The sequence below is a fragment of the Athene noctua genome, chromosome 1, assembly GCF_965140245.1.
Source record: "Athene noctua chromosome 1, bAthNoc1.hap1.1, whole genome shotgun sequence".
NCBI lineage: Eukaryota > Metazoa > Chordata > Aves > Strigiformes > Strigidae > Athene > Athene noctua.
Window position 1 is genome coordinate 36,998,352 of NC_134037.1, and position 17,727 is coordinate 37,016,078.

Below are 17,727 nucleotides of genomic sequence, written 5' to 3' on the forward strand. Positions count from 1 at the left end.
TCTGGTTTTGAAGGTACATAATCACACTGTCAGGTTATATTGACTGAAAGACTAGATCACAGCTTTGAGCTGTCTGCTTGGATCAGTTGTATGCCAGAGTCATTCTGTTCCCCTCTGCAAGAGGTTAGAACTATTATTTGCTAGTAATCACAAAATGTGGTAATGAAAAACAGTACAGCCTCTTCAGATGCAAACTGTGTCAATTTACTTAAAAGACAACAGCTCCAGTGAAAATAGCTTCAAACCTTAAGAAATCATCTGCTGCACCTGAAGCATCCATTTGATCCAGATGCTGAAGGTCCCTGTTGGGTCTTGGCATGGATCTAGGATGTGTGATAGCTGTAGCTGAAATCCAAATCTAAAGTGTGATGAATGAGACCCTTCGAATGACTTCACAGAAAATGATGGCGTCTGTGCAACAACCATCTAAGCAAGCCGACAACTTTGTCCTTTTCCAGTGATATGTGAACTCTTTGCATAGGACTTATAGCAGTCCCCTGCAGGCAAAAATCACTTATCGGCTGGTAGGAAAGAAGTTTCTTTCCAATTGATGGACTCTTCCATTCCCTACACACTGATCTCCTCCCAGTGGGCAACGAAAGTACTAAAGGAGAGCAAATTTTTGCATTGGGAATAACCTCAACTGAAGGAGGTGGCAACTATCTTGTCTATGGCATAGGAGTTGCCCATAGAGCATGCCCATGCTTCTAAATGAATAAGACCCCATCTTCTGCTTATTGTATCGCTGGTTTTGTGAAAAGCTTAGGATGAGATAGCTGTCTGTTTTCTTGACACTGCTAATTTAATAGCATGTACTAGCTCTTTGGTTCCTCCCTGCAGATACAATGCCTAGGTCTAATGTGGATTATTTTCTATATAGCCATATATAGCCCCATTCTGCTAAGCCAACCCCACTTCTCAAAACAGCAAAGAATTGTTCTAAGGCACCATATGTGCTTTTACTAGAATTAGATGTTTAAAAAGAATTTTCTCCCATCCAGTTACCACTTTGCATAAACTTATATTAAGAGCTGCTACATATTTTTTTTTCTCCTTTGTTTTACTATGTATTTATATATGGTGATTCAGTGATAGTAGTGTAAAGAGATAAATAAAACATATGCTAATAAAATAAGTTAATATAAAAATCATAGTGTAATATTAAAAAGATTAATATATAAAATAATAAATGTTATCAATAGTAATAAAATAAGTAAAACAGATAATAGACTGACCAGTGGTTAAACTTTTGGGGTAGGCTGTGAGAGAACTAGATTTACTTTTTGGTTCTGCTTCAAACTCCTCAGGAGTCTTAAGAATATGCCTTTGTGTGGTATTGATCTCACTTCTAGGAGGCATTTAAAAGTGAGATGCATCCTCTAAGCCAGTCATCTTTGCTCCCTTTTTAGTCAATACAGAGAAATTTATCTCACTTGAAGAAAACCATCCAAACATATGCTGAATCTTTTTGAAGTGCCTCTATCTTTCTGCTGACATACAGAACAAATATAAAACAAATTTATGTGAGATGTCTGGTTTTCCCTTACACAGTTTCTGTTATCTAAATCAATCCTTTCAGCTCCTTGTAGCGTGACTGAGGTTCACGGCTTTCCCTGAGATGCTCAAGTATTAGACTGATAAGGACTATTAAAGTTTTTTGAAAAAGGGAAACACTTTCCATTGTGACATAGTTTGATGCTACCAGCAGGGCAGAGTGGGTCTGGCTCTGGTGAAGGGTCAGTGAATTTTACTCTGGAATACCAGTAACATGGCGTTACTGGAGTGTTCTTCCCACTCTCAGTTCTAAAGTTTTCCATTTGTTTCAAGTGTTTCATGTGCCTTGGCTAACGGAAGAACTAGATTTTTTTTTTTGGGTCTGTTCTGTGGGGAAGTGAACGTCTAGAAGCAATTTCCAAAAATAACCTGGGTACTCTTAAGCACACTCTTCAGATAAAGCAGCCTAGAGGGATCATTACTGCATCCGCTTCTATTTATGCAGTCACTACATCAGTAACTAGTTCAAATGTTATTCTGGTACAAAGAAACCCATCTGAAAGCACAATGCGAAAGCACAAATTAACAACTGTTTTTAAAAGGTAAGATCACTCATCTCTGTCAATATTTAATATCCCTTTCCCATATTGGACAAGGCAGAATTTTTTAGTCAGTTTTGTTGCTTTCATCTGCATGCATGAAAGCGTCTTCCCCCAATGTGCCTCATCTTAACTGGTAAAATATTTGGAAACCAGAATGATTTAGATGACAAAAATTCCCACTTGATAAGAGACTATATTTCACCTATTTTGGGTTTGATATTTAGTACTGAATTCTAATCCCATATTTATCAGCAGTGAACTCACTGAAGTCAATGGAACTGTGGTAGTAAAAAACCTGAGGAAGTGAGATCAGGGTACTTGAGGATCAGGAGTGCCCAGACCTAGGGCCTTTAGGGGAAAAGTTTTCTGCCAGATTATAAAATAGTTCCTTAACTTTCACATGATGAGCTCCTCCCACCTCCTTCCCACATCTCCAGTGGCTGTTCATGACTGAAGTGTACAAAATAACAAGCGAGCTTAGAGTACTGCTGATGCTGGAAAAGACTCTGAAGTACACTGCTAATACAAAGCATCTGGGTTGGATGGGTTGCAGAAAAAAACCCAAGAGCTACATTCTCCTTCACCTCAAGGCCAGACTCTGGTGATCTGGAAGCACAACAGGACCGTGAAGTGGGTGCAGCAAATTCCCATTTAAACTAGCATGTTTGTACAGTCTCCTTTTCTTTGTTGTGGTATGTAATTGGCACTGCTGACAGTATAAGACATGGACTACAGTCCTAGAGAGCAGCCAAAGAGAATACCAAAGTGCTGCATGGAACGGGGGCTGTGCATGCAGGATGTAACACCATGTGCTGCAGCACAGCTTTGTGCCCTAATACTTCACTGAGAATTTGAGATACTTTTCTCTTATCGTGTGTCCTCATGTTTCTTGTGTAATCAAGAATGGACAGATTAGAAAAACAAAGCCTGGTGACGTTCTCTGTTTACAGAGCTCTTGCTGTTACTTGTTATACTGATAAGGAGTGAGAGTCACTTATTAGTTAAGGGAACTCAAAACAGATTTCTTAGCATTAGTGCTTGAAGGCATTAATGCAGGATAATCTATTGATGGGATGAACCTGCAACTCCACAGAGCAACATTCTCTCAGCGTGACAACATACACTCGAGCATAGGATCGTGATGGTATCTGTTTGGCATGTTATATTTTGAAAAGAGGTAATTACAGGAGAAAGAAGTACTGAAATGGCTTTGAAATTGCAGCAAGTGTGAAGCAGAATAACCATACAAATATTAAACGTTTGGCATATAGCTGTGTATGTGTGCATATATATACACTATATATAGACGATAAAGGTCTTCTAGTATCCTCTTATTACAAGCAAAGTAACTTAAAAGGCCTTGAGGGCATACCAAGATGATCTCTGTGCACATATCACTGGTTTTCATAAGCTGCCAATTCTTATTTATCAGTTGCTGTCTCTCCTGCTGAGATGGACAGTGACTGACCACAGATGTGGTGTTAGTCCCCTGCAACGTGAAAGGAAATGGGCTCGCCTGAGCACTTACTGGAGCACAGCACCAGTCCCGAACCCAGGGGTTACTGACCCTGTCTGTTGGTTGCACTTTGTCTAACATGTCAGGTTACTGCTGCAAGACACGCCTAAACAAGTGACATGTTGAAATCAGCAGTAAAATGACTTGCACTTGGTTTTGATAAGCTTTTCCACTGTCTATGTGAGATTTTGATAAAAATCAACCTGATGGGGTTAAAAACTATGGATGAAACAAAGAATACCTAGACATTTGGAATGAATTTCCATTTAAAATGTTGGATTTATATATAAACACAATACATATTGGTTTTCAGACTAGATGTAAGGAAGAAATTCTTTACTGTGGAGGTGGTGAAATACTGGAACATGTTGCCCAGAGAAGCTGTAGAAGCCCCATCCCTGGAAACATTCAAGGCCAGGCTGGATGAGGCTCTGAGCAACCTGATCTAGTGGAAGGTGTCCCTGCTTATTGCAGGGGGGTAGGAGTTGGACTAGATGACCTTTAAAGGTGCTTTCCAGCCCAAACTATTCTATGATTCTATATGCACATAGATACATAATTTTGAAATGGAACACAAAATAGACTTAAACTGGTTCATTATAAAGTAATTATTTGTGATACTTCACCCATTTTGCCATGTAGATGAGATTTTTACAGCAGAAGGCTAGAAAAAGACAATTATTTTATGAAATCTCTAAAAACACAAACACTGAAGATTCAGACATTCTTAGTTCAGCATATTTCATTTCAGCATAAAGTATGGTCTACAATGCTATCATTCAGGTGTAGGGAACACACAGAGAGCACAAAACAAGATGTAGAACTGAAATATAACTCCAGAGTAACCATACTGAAGATTAAACAATGCATGGAATTAAAAATGCTGTCAGCAATAAATAACTCTCAGCCACCACTTACCCTCCCACAAAGATGTTCACTGAACTCTCCAGATGTTTTTTTGTATTACATGGACAAGGCAGGACAATCTTACACTGAGGAGAGTTTTATACCTAAAATTAAATTGCTGTTGGCAAAGATTTGTAAACACTAAATTAAGAGGCAATTTCCTAGGCACATTTCTATATTAAATCTTTGTAAAAAGAGTGCTGCATGCAGGCATTTATTCCCAACTGAGGAAGTAAAATACACAGGTTTGACTTATCAGAAGAAATCAACTGCCATTTCAACAACTTCATTTTGGGTACCTAATTAGTCTTTTTTTTTTTTTTTTTTTTAAAAAAAAAAAAAAAAAAGAGGAAAACCCTCCTAACTGACCATGAATAAAGAATTATTGTTCGGGAAAGGTCAAATTGTCATGAAAAATTTTTCAGCTGGGTTTGTATTAGTAAGAAGGCTCAGAAAGTTATACATTAAGAGGCCCTGGCATTTCATTTCATTCATGAGCTTGATAAGCACTGACATTTCCTATTGGCAACAGACAAATTTTCCAAGTCCCCTGACAGATATTGTTCTGTATATGAAAGTTACTGTATTACAATGTAAATGTACATATTGGTATACATGCTGGCTGAAGAAAATGACTAACAAAGGAAAAAGTGTGCAGTTAAGAGATTGGTCCATAATGCAGGTACATAATGCGTAATCTCCTTATGGGCAGCTCTGGTGATATAAATACTAGATGGACTGGTACAGCAAGTAGCTGGATTCAAATGTATGTATTTTGTCGGTGCGTAAAATGCCACAAAATCCTTGGATGCAGGCCTGTTGTATACAAGCAAATTGATAAAGATCCAAATTTGTGTTTGAGGTCTTTCGTTTTTAACTAGGGCACAAGTAAAACAAGGATTAAGAGAATTAAGGGAAGAGGATCATTAACCTAACATGTCACAACAAATGTCTTGCAGCACATAATTACTGATTAAGTTCGCCTTTTAAAGTGTAAGGCCAAGCCAGAAGAGCCAAAATGGCTGTCATTCTGTCTGTGTAAATGAACCCCCCTGAAGCTGCGTCCAATCTCCAATGTAACAAACAGAACTCCTCCGCTGACTTCTGTGGACCTCATTTAACTGAGAATAAATCCCATCTCCTCACCATCCCCAGTCCTAAAATTTCTTGTATCTCCTGACTTTTCCTCTTTAGTACCCTGACTGAAACATTTTGAGTAGTCTAATTTTTCGCATATCAACCTGATAGCTGCTACTCTAGCCCCAGTACCATGTAGTGCTCTGTGTAACTTAAGAAGCCTTCAGTTTATTCTGAAAATTTTCCCACCTTTCAGCTTCATCATACCACCAAAGATGCCAATAAATGTAATTCTGACATGATGTCACAAGAGGAGTATTTTGTACCTCAGTAAAATAGTACTTAGTAATGATAATTATTTCTCATTATTCTCAGAACAATTCAGTTCTACCTTACACTCTGAAAACTAAGAGGATAGCATAAAATTTGCAAAATAAAGACCTGAAAAGCTAAAACACTGCAGAATTGTGTGTTGAGCAACTAGAGTTTATTAATCTTGTGTATGTTCATTATGAAAAAAACCTTCCAAAGGGGCTTCCTTAGTCAGGTTCCACACACACCGGCATCTATTTGGTTACAACTGGACAACTTTGTTTTCACAGACTTTCATGCTTAGGTGGGTAATGTAACCAGGGCAACAGACTGGGTGCTTGATCTGGGACATGTCTGTTTCCAAACAGAGTTATGACACGGCCCTCATCTCACTTTGGGATCTTTACCATAAAATTCATTTTTTTGGATGTCAGTAGTATCATATACTTCTGCAATGACTGAAGAAACAACTTAAAAGCAAAGAATTCTTTGCTTGTTCTTCAAAGATGCATGAAGATTTAGAGTAAATCATTAAGAAGGTGGCCAAGCCCTGACTCCTTTTACTTCCATATGGAGAAAGAATTTCCTTTATGGAATGTCTGAAGGTTAATATTTTCGTTGATCCATCTCTGCTTGGAAAATGCAAGCTCCCTTGGTCTTTAAAGGAAGTCAGTCAATAGCAAAAGGGAGTCACATATGCACCAATTTCATGATTTGGTCACTGTACCTATAAGAGTCCTTCAAAATATCAGTTTCTTGTGCTATTACAAATTAACTTTTCCTCTGATCAACATTTTCACACGCATTGGCCAATGCATGGCCAAAAAAATAGTAATTCAGCTTGTCATTTTCTGTCTCATTAAGGACTTTATTTGCTTCAATTAGCTATCTGCTAATAGTTCTCTCATTAAAAATTTTTGTGTGGGTTTTTTTTTGAATAAACATTTTTCTTTAAAGCTTTGAAATAATGCAATAAATACTATTAATATATACTCTTTTAAAACACTTTCAGCTTCGAAGTAGTCGTTTAAATACAACAACTGGAAATATAATAGATACACAATTAATTGGGCAAGCTTACTTTATAGACCTGTGTCAAATTCATATACTGAGAGACTTGACTGTCAAATTTTAATGACTGTCTTTGGCATTCTGATGTTTCAGTGGTTCTAGAGGATTAAGCATTTCAGAAACACCTACGGATTTTGAACAATACAGGTATAGCTGGTGCTTAAAGCATCCTCAGAGCTCTGAGCAGCAGTGTTTGATTTCATTTTGTGCTGAAACTATTCAATGGAAGTATCTGTGGAAAAGAGACTGGTGAGCAGTTAATGATCTGTTAAAACTGGGTCTGGACCATCATTACACTACAATCTCTCCACTGACTTCAAGAGTTACTGCACCTGGTTATGATGTTGGTTCTGCCTCTCTAAGACTTGGAAAAAAGATGCAGAAACATCCATTTGCCTCATCACTCTTCTGACTGCAGCAGAAGGTAACTCAGTATTTCCATATTAATTGCTTTAGGCAATTAACAGTATACACACTCATAATTAAGGGATTATAAAGTTGGATGTTGAGGCAGTACTCCTGTGTTTTATAACAATACTATACAGACAGGTGTATCATTAGATACCTTGTATGAACAGTAGTTCAGTGCTAGGTTATTTCCATAACATGACAAGTCACTTTTACCATTTACAGAACCTTTACCTCATCTGCTACAGAGATTGCCAGAGGAAATGCCGTACTAGTGCTCAAGGGCTCTAAAAGTCAGTTTTCTGATTAAAGTCCTCGCTAAGGAAATGATTCCACTGAGATTCGAATACTCTGTGAAGTAAAGGAATTAGTAAATACATTTATAATGAAAACATGTTCAAAATGCCAGAGGCTGCTGTGACTATTATTTATCCTAAGTTATTTTGTATTGAAGTTCTGCACTACTTGCTACTGTAGTAAAATTATATTAAAATATATCTTAAACAAGTAAGACACCATGCTAAACTGAGAAGTCTCGACTTGGTTAGTATTCACATCAATGACTTCAATAGAGAAGCAAAACTGAGAAGCAGTGAATTTGCAAATATGAACACACATCTACAAAGGAATGGAATGAAAGCTGAATAAGAAACATCTCAGTTTCGGGAGGATTAACAGTTCTTATTCCCCTTGTTGACTGTCCTACAATTAAATTTGAAAAATTTATTTCATGAGTTTAAAATAATGAAATCCATGTAAAAATGACCTAAAGCTTTGCAAACACCTGGAAACAGAAAGAAGCATCCATCTAAATGTTGCAAATAATTCTGCATGCCACTGTAAAAATTTTGGAGCACTCCAAATGGAGAACCTGAAATACCATTTTTGATTTATTTTGTTTTAGAATGACTAGAAACAAAATCTGACATGTTACAATACCTGTTGTTCAGAATTGAAAGTACCCTCCAAATCCCTACTCACTTTCTCTATTTTTCTCAACTGTATGACAGGAACAAAACGAGCAAATTTTATTAGGTAATGGGACCATGAGACAGTTTTGTGGTATGGAAGTTTATTAGTTTGCAAGATGGTAAAAACAAAATAGAAGACACATAGTGTAAATTCAAGTAATGTGTTGACCCAAGGACCTAAAAACAGAAAAGACAAACATGAAATTAGAAAGTTAAAACCCATGACTCTCTTAAAATCTTGTCATGAGATAAGCACTTTAAGACTTGCCAAGAAAAATGAAAACACTGAATACAGTTTGGGGTTTTTTTTGTCATACTACGTAGTCGCTTGTATGTGAAAATCATGTAATTAATGGAATGTAAGTCACAGAATGAGACCTATTTTATTCTTCTAATCTGTTGTGCTTGGATGCAGGTATTCTGGTTTTTCTCATCGTTTTGAAATGGAACTTTTCTCAAAACTCATAGTTTTGAAAGTGACTCTGTGAGAGAGAGATAGAAGGAGATATTTAACTGTAAAGATCCTACTGGTTTTGCACAATGTTGCATTGTAAGGATAGATTTCAATTTCAGTATTTTTGATAATGACTTTGGGCCAGATGCCTTAGGCTGACTTGACATCTTAAATCCATCCATCACTGCTGGTTTCTGGATTTGAGCAGCTCACAATAGCCAGAGCACTGGTGTCAGGGAGCAGACAGTTTAAATATTAAAACCAGCAATAGCTACACAGTAAAGTAAAAGGGATCCATACAGCCTTTAGCTGTGTGTTTGCTTTGAAATTCCCTAAGAGACCTTCGTATAATACTGGGGTGCAGAAGTCTCAAGACATATGCTAGTTTCTCGAAAAATGACATTTAAATAAATATTTGGGATTGCTCTCAAATAAAACATTTAGATTAAGGGTACATGGACTTCACTTAACTTTTTTAACTGTTGAGTAGCCATGATAATACAAAGATTAAACTACCCTTCTCCTTCCACATGAAAGAAATATTAAGTATAGCTAATACGGACCTTCCCACAACCGTTTAAAAAGAACTCGTCAAATAAGAGGGGAGAAAAGTGAATTACAGGATTTTTTTTGTTTTGTTTTGTTTTGTTTTGTAACTGTAGATGATGCTGAGTGTATATTCTCTTCTGCCCTGCCATGTACCATCAGTGAAGTTGTCTGTCCTGATGCTTTCAGGCATGTATTCTCCTCAAGCTATGCTACTTTGTTTCTTTATTAGAGCTTTGCAGTACCATGTAGGCATATTGTGAAGTTCTTCAAGAACTGTTCAGCATAATTTTGATTTTTATTGTTTCACTTCAGAGTGTCCGTTAGTGTCTGATCCTGAAATGGGGAACAAGATATTTAATAGAGATGAGAATGGAACTTTGGGCTTATCTTAATGATCTAAGACAAGTTTAGTCAGGTCTTCAGCCACTGCTCTAGGCTACATATACATTTAGGAGAAAGCACTGAAATGTATTACTGATACAGTATTTTTCCAACTTTATTCCTTCTGATCTCTAGAAAAATAAATCAAAACAATGGCAAGTTTTATTGAAAGGTATTGCTTAGGAGCTGAAATCCTCAAGTATGAAGATGCCATTCAGGAATTTTTTTCTCAGTCAGCCCCTGGCAGGTTTTGCTATGCCGACAATACCCTCCTCCCACAATCACCACACAAACCCCATTAAATTTAGTATAAACATCATTGCAAATTTGCCTTCCTTTAAGATTTTAATGTATTTTTGTTTGTTAGTTTTAAATACCATGGCATCTTTCAACCTGAAGAACAATCATCTTAAATTGATATTAGCATCAGTGCCATCTGTGTGAGACATCTCAGGTATGGCTAAGAGAACTAATATTGGAAGGCCAAGCCCTCCCTGTAGATATGAAACTCCATCCAGAGATGTGATTTAGAGCACCCAACTTACAACTTGCCTATAATAGTCTAATGCAGATTGCATGAGTTATCCCCTAACAAGGAACTAACTATTAAGAATTCCAAGCTGAGCTCAGATGGACTTTCCTATGCTGATAGGATACTGAATCCTCCAAAGAGAGGACTGTAATAATTTTATAAAATAAAAATTTTAGTACCATTTGATCATAACACATTATTTCTTGAAGCCAGCACTTCTAGTAAGACCAAGGATTTTTAATGAGCAAGAAAAATGCATTATTCAGGGCATGTTAGTCTCAGCAGTGCCACTTTACTTGATATTTGTTCTATCTGGACTACATGACATGCAAACTTCATTAGTTTCATTCATTTATGACCAGGCAAAAGGTTATCTTACACCCCCTGGCTAAAAGTCTTTATTATTTCTTTTAAAATATTTTTCTTATTTTACTACTGCATCTGTCACATGTTTTTAAATAATTTTATTAAGGGTATCAATATATTAAAGTTATTTATGATACTGTCTCTTCAAATTCTGAACTTATTTCTGCCTTTTTATATTCCTTTTTTATCAGAGGATTAGAACTACTGAAGTTGTGTCTGAAGACTGTAAACTTCCTCAAAGAAGTTTTTAGCCCTTTAGCTCTAAAGAGAATTAATTTTCTGGAACAAAGTGTGGTTAGACCACATGCAGCAACAGCTGCATGTCCCTCCTGAAGGGAGAGCTCCTTCATGCACAGTTACAAAGCTGAAGAAGAATTGCGGGTGGGTTGGAGGGTTGTCAGGTTTCCAGTGTTATCATGTAGCAAGTACTCCTCCTCTCCTCAGAGCCTCTATGTCTTTGTGGTTGCTCCTGTCTTCCTAGGCATCAGGCAAGAGAACTTCCCCATTTTTCAGCTTTAGATCTTGTCTCTGCACACAGGCAGAAAGGTTTGGTTTTAACACAAGATGGGATCTGAGACGGAAATATACGAATGCCTGTGGTATTTATGTTACATCTCACTCATAGCGGAGGGTTACCTGCAACCAGTGAAAAGCTTAAGTTTTGACTATTGGTGTGATTTTAATTCAACAGTATTATGGTGAATTTGGAGGGAGGGAAATGATTTGTTTGGAGTGAAATAGCATTGAACATGGAATGGGACGGTCAATAGGGAAATGCGAATTATAGAAGTCATAGCAATTTTGAAACATGAGGTACTGAAAGATGGTTAGCTTTGAGAGTCTAAAAGGGTGCATGTGAGGTACATGAGAATTAGCTTCAGGAGCAATGGATTTGACTAAAAATATACAGTGATGACTCTGTGAGAGAGAAACCACATGTGTGTGTGTAGAATATGAGCATCTGGTCCAGGTGTGCACATGTGGAAACAATGGGACAGCAATGTGTGCCTGTGTCTGGGGGAGAGACTTAGGAGCGAAAAGTATGAGTGAACAAGTGGCAGAGCACGGAGGTGTATCTTCCTGCTATCTGTATAGGTGGAGAACGAGGTGTTACATTTCCTCATTATACAAATGCCTTATAAGATTTGCAGATTTTCTTAGAAGAAATCAAAATTGTTTTCTGTACTTCACACAGTAATTTCAGTGAGTCATTGGAATTGCCAATTGCACGTAAAGTAAATTTTCAAATATTTCAGTTAACGTGCGTTTATGTTGCATATTTGGGGGTGTATGAATAAGAAATCATATTTAAAAGAATAGAAGCTTTACCTTGAAGTAAAACTGAACTGAAGTGATTGGATAGCTTAATAATTTAAACAGGTGATGTGTTAAATTGGGAAAATAGATAGTGCTCTGTTTCTTTCATACCTTCTTGCTTGGGTTAGGAATTTCATTTTAGCATTTTTAAGTATGTTTTGAAGATGTGATGCAGCTTTTGTTCTATTCAGGTTGTTCCTGCTCTTCCCAGCATGCAGATAGCTGAGCAGCAGGCTATCATTCAGTTTTGGCCATATGCTAATCATTTAATATGTTTAGGACTCTTCAGGATACCTGTAGTAACCTGAATATACAATTCTAACTTTATCACAACAGTAAACATACTGTGAACTTTTTCTTAAATCTAATGTTTCGTAATATGGACCTTTTGAAGCTTTTGCATTCAGCCTTATCTTCAATTCACAGATAACTTTTAGGCTAACCAATATCATATATAATGCTTGAGAAAATGACACAGTTAGACCTACCTGTTCACTTCCACAAGCATCAGACTGAGGCAGCAGCTCCAGGAAAAGCATTCTTTGCATGTCTGAGGCAGCAAGTGACAAGTGAATCAGAGAGAAGCTGATGGGGGAAAATATTGAGAAAATCCTGTCAATTTATGGTCAAAGAAAACACAAGAAAAACAGAAAAAACGTGTAAGGAAACAGAGGAGTTCTTACCCTGTATAACCACTGATGTGAAAGAAGTGGTGAGCTTTCCTGGCACAAAGAATGGGTGAATGCCAATCCTGGGAACATCCAGAGTGGTTCTTGCAAGAAGTAATGAGGTTTTCTTTTCCATGACAATGCTGGTTATGCCAAATAGAAAGCTATGCTAAACATAGATGGTGCTTAGGCAGCTGGGGATGAACCAGAGACAGAAAGAATCCCCAGACAGAAAACTGAGTTTTTCTAGAGATTGCTTAGAAATAGTAGTGAGTGAGGAGTGCACAACTAAATTAACTGTTGGGCAGGAGGAAGATACTAAAGGGAACCACTCACAACAAGGCTGTGTGAACATGAGAGGAATTACGGAAATTAATGAGGCTTTTATCAGTTAAACATACAGAGATGTGACCACCATCTACTCCTCATCCTGTATTTTTTTCTCACAGAAAAACTCTGTGATCCACCCTGAAGAGTCTTTCTTGAGAGCTTGAGGATGATCCAGGCTGGTGAGACCGAGATGTGCTACAACTGAATAGCTGAAGTGTTTTACTGGTAGCTTTATTTTGTCCTGTGCTTCTGGAATAACTTCTCCAGAAATAATGCTTCCTTCATAATGGTCAGAATTTTGGGATAACCATTTACCTGGAATGTATAATTTGTTAGTAGCTACAATTAAAACAGATACAAATTAAAATTCTTCTTACTGTTTAGGAAGTATATAATTATTATTGTTGCTGACTTCATGAATCCTTTTATCTGTTTATTCATTTGTTTATATATGTTTTACTGCTGAAATGTTATTGGTTTTTGAAACAACAATCTGTCTACTACATTTCACAAGTGTATTCCTTACTGAATGGCCATATTGTTTTAGAGTAGAGCCATAGGAAGGCTGCAGAGAGGGTGAAGAAATTTAACCGTACAGAAAAGATATTTATGAATTAACTCCAGAGGGGAAAAAAATATGAAGAAGGAGGAATGTTAGAGAACAGTGAAGAGGTATCATCTCATATAGTAGAAGAAAGCAGGGGTTTTGCACTGGTTCTAAGTGGAAAATGGAAATGGTCTAGATTTTGAAAGTGCTACACCAGAGAAGAACCTTTCTGAGTAGTCAGGTCTTTAAACCACAACATCTGATCCAGGCGTTTCAGAACTTTTCAGTAAGAGGTCTGGAAATATATACCAGAGTTTTATCTTAATTCTATTTTGAAATCCCAAAATGGAATTTGAAATTCAAAGGTTACACTTACTTTAGAGACAGCCTAGCATATTCCTAGTAGTACTGAGCTACTTCGAGGGGTGGATTAACTGTCATCACTGTTTGGCCAGCACAGCTGTCTAACCCTCACTGGCCTGCTCTTTACTGCCTATGGACAGCACCACCGGCCAGAATGAGCACAGTACCATACAAAAGAAGCTTCACATCTGCTCCTGGTTCATTCTTCCCGCTGTCTACCCAATCCCATCCTGCATGTCTTAAAAGGACACCTCTTGTTAGTTTGAGTCCTTGTCCCTAACCTGTTTTTCACTCTCCTTTCCCAAGATGCTTTGTGCAGAACTTTCTGTATATTTTTGTGTGTGAGGCTGAGTTTGATTATCTTTCTGGGAGCTGTGAAAAAACTTTTTTTATTACTTTGCTCAGTGAACTCCGGTAGGCATAATTAAATTAGTAGACATAGGTTGTAGATATTCGATGTTCAGGAGTCTGTAGTAATGTTCAGCCTGTAGTCGCACCCATGTGACAACTGGTGTAATAAAATCCATCTGTGAAACACACAGTTGATGTGGATACCTAAACGAATCTCAGACTATGTTACTTCTGGTAGCCCGCTCTTCCTTCATGGTAAAGAAGTTCTAAACATGTGATGAAGAAAATTTGCTCCACCTTCTGGACTGTATGGTGGGGAAATGGCTAGAAAATAATGTAGTAGGATTACAGGCAACTGTTTAGACTTTAACCTTCTGTCCAACCTCATACAGTACTGTCTAAGTATTTCCTGCTGTTTTATACCAGCAACAGTTAAAAGTTTGTTTATTTTTAAAAAATATTACTAAGAAATGCAGCTATGAAATGAAGCCAGGCACAAAGCATGAAAAATTCTGTACTTGCTACTAAGGAATTCTGCTTGCTATATTAATATCACCAACAGTGTTGACTTTAATAAGACCTTAGACATCAATGTTGTTAAGTCTGGAATTTCCAGATCAAATTCTATTGGTTCTTAGTAAATATGCAACATCTGTGGAAATAAAAGACTACAGGGAATGTTGTACACAGGACTGCCAGAACTGAAAAAAAAAAACTGTAAAAAAAGAAAAAGTTTTAAAGAGTATATACTATTTATGCTTTTAAGAGCTTAGTAAATAGCTTTTCAACATCTCTCTTCTGTATGTTTTTTGTACTGTAAGATTTTAACCAAATACTATAACTACAGCTTTGTGTCATCGCTAACATATCACTCCTTCTTTTTAGACAGGGAACAATTATTTTTCTCCTGCTACTCAGTTGCAGAGATAGTGATGGGATTTTTAAATTCTTGTTTTGGACATAACTTGTATTCAGCAAGGAGGAACAAGATTTTTTTACAGCTTTGGACAGTTTCTTTTGTTTTGCAGATTGAGAGGTTCCAACCCAAATGTGCAACAAACAATTACTTAAAGTAGTGTTTAAAGCGTCAGTACCACATGCTTACAGGATCAAAGCTGCACTTACAGAAGGTCCACATCTCTTTAAGTGCATGTTCTGTGGGCACAGGCAATAATAGCTTTAGGAAGAACAAAAACCTTTATGTATTATTTTTCCCGAATTTCAAATTATATGAGAAAAATCTGTTGAAGAAATCTGTGTAAGTGGTGAACTTTCCATTTGTATTATCCATCTTAAAATTTCCCTTGGTCCTCCTATTTGCCTGATGACATTGAAACTCATTAAACTATGCAATATATTATCTCTGAGGATCATTTAGAAATACTGAATCTAATCACCATTTTGAGCTGAGGTATCAGAGCCTGTGGGAGAGTGGGATTAACTGTGGTCCTACACTGTCACTGGGGAACAATCAAGCAAGCTCAAACCTTAGGGCCAGAGGGGTCCATCTTCTGTACGCCCCCTCCCATCCAGTGAAAACCAGTTAGGCAGTAACTATAATAAACTGCAATAAACAAATTATTTACAATTTTAGATCTGAAGAAAAAGAATGGAACTAGTGCCTTCAGCATAAGTTGCTCTGCATTTTTGGTGAGTCAAATATCCTCTGCTGCTTCTCTTCAGTCATTTAGAGCTGTTAGGCTACAAGGTTTTTTAGCTATTTAGAAAATCACAAGATAGATATGTGGCTTTATGTGGTTTTTATGACATTAAATCCCTAACCCAATGAGTAAATAGAATGAAAAATGCATATGACTTTTTTTTCTTTTTTTTTTCCCTTGCAAATGTAACTCTTTTCCACAGTTATAATGAATGTTATTTAAAGGTATGCTGTACTGTTATTTGAAGGTATGCTGTGCTTTTATCAGTAGCACTACAAGACTTCACAGCATGTGTTTGAAAATAGTTGTGTTTAACACTTTTCATCATAAAATTTATTTTCAGGAACATTTGACAATTGATTATTGTAAGAAGTGTTTTTCTAATCTTTAAGTCACTCTGCTAATCCTAAAGTATTTGCCTTTATCTAACTCAGAACTCTGTGTATAAAGGCAAGAGTATAGAATGGGAAGTTCTTATTCCGTACATAAACTACCAGGTGCAACAGCAGATCATGGAATATGTTATGCTTTTCCCTTACTGGAGCTAGTTAGAGTATGCTTGCAAGTGGAAGCTTTTATGTTCTTTAAAATGACGATATTGTTATTTACTGGATCCAGAAAAAACACTGTAAGCTGTACACTACATGTGCATCCCCCCCCCCTCATATTTCTGCTGTGTGGGCCCATTGTGAAGGGTGTTATCACCATGCAGTGCGGTGTTTCTAATCAGCTATGCAAACATTGCCTGTTTGCCTTATAGGATGTGGCCAGGCAGCAGGGATGAAGGTGCCTTCTGGCTGTTTCTGGGCATGCTGGGTCAGGAAGAACATGCTGAAAGGGGGAGCAGAGTTCACTATGCTCACTCCAAGAGGCTTCTGGAGTGGATGGTGGGACATGAAAGGCCAAGGACTGAGCAAGGAGGGAGCTGGTGGAACAGCGACAGAGCAGAGCCTTCTAAGGGAGCAGGGGACTTTCCCACAGCAGAGAGCAAACTTACAAGCTTTGAGGATGACATTTTGGGGGATCAAGAAACACTGGGTTTGGTTGTCCAAACTAATGCATATTGTGGGCATTTTGCCCTGAATTTGTTTTTTGTTTGTTTTTCTCTGCAGATTTTTTAGTGTTGCTTAGAGACTACATGGGGACTTCAGAGAATCCTGCTGATTCCTGTGAAGTTCTTACTTGCCTTTTGCTTTTCTGTTTAGGCAGTCAAAAATCTGAGACAAAGCACATCTGAATATTCAGCCAGAATAACTGTGGGAAATATGTCTATCATTTATTTTTCATTTTAAAGCCTAAATTATACGGAATTTTCTCCACCTAGACATGCGTATGTATATAGTTTTTTTATTTATTATGTATTTTTTCTCATATATCTGGGTGCCTCTAAAAAACTGTACTGTATGGATAAAACTGAATAAACAAACATGGAAAACAGAAATATCTAAAAGTTTTTCACATTAATCAAACCTGTAGTATGTAAAGTTTTCTGAACCATGATACTCTTTGCTTGGAATAAATTATTTCATGATACTCTTGCTGCCATTATCCACATCTGTCTGTAGAACCCAAAGTAATTTGACTTTCATGTTTTAAATATAAAAAGTTTTTGTGTTAGCCTGGGATTTCCTTTTTTTTTGGTGCTTTCCCACATGGCTTTTTGCTCTACCTTTTTGAATTTTTACCATAATACCCTGTACAAAGCATGCCTTACCCTTAGGCATTTGTTGTTGGGATGGGCTTTTTTTTTTCTTGCTTTGACAACCTTGAAGTCAAGTACATTAGGCATTTCCTGAAGCGGGCATCAGAAATGTGAATTTTTCACCTCTGATGGTCCAGAAAAATTTCTGT

General features: G+C 37.2%; 1 protein-coding gene across 1 annotated transcript in view; it reads right to left on the reverse strand.

Annotated features, from left to right (window-relative positions):
- The window catches only part of IMPG1 (interphotoreceptor matrix proteoglycan 1), a 64,061-nt gene that overhangs the window by 13,706 nt on the left and 32,628 nt on the right, over window positions 1-17,727 (reverse strand). The window lies entirely within an intron of this gene.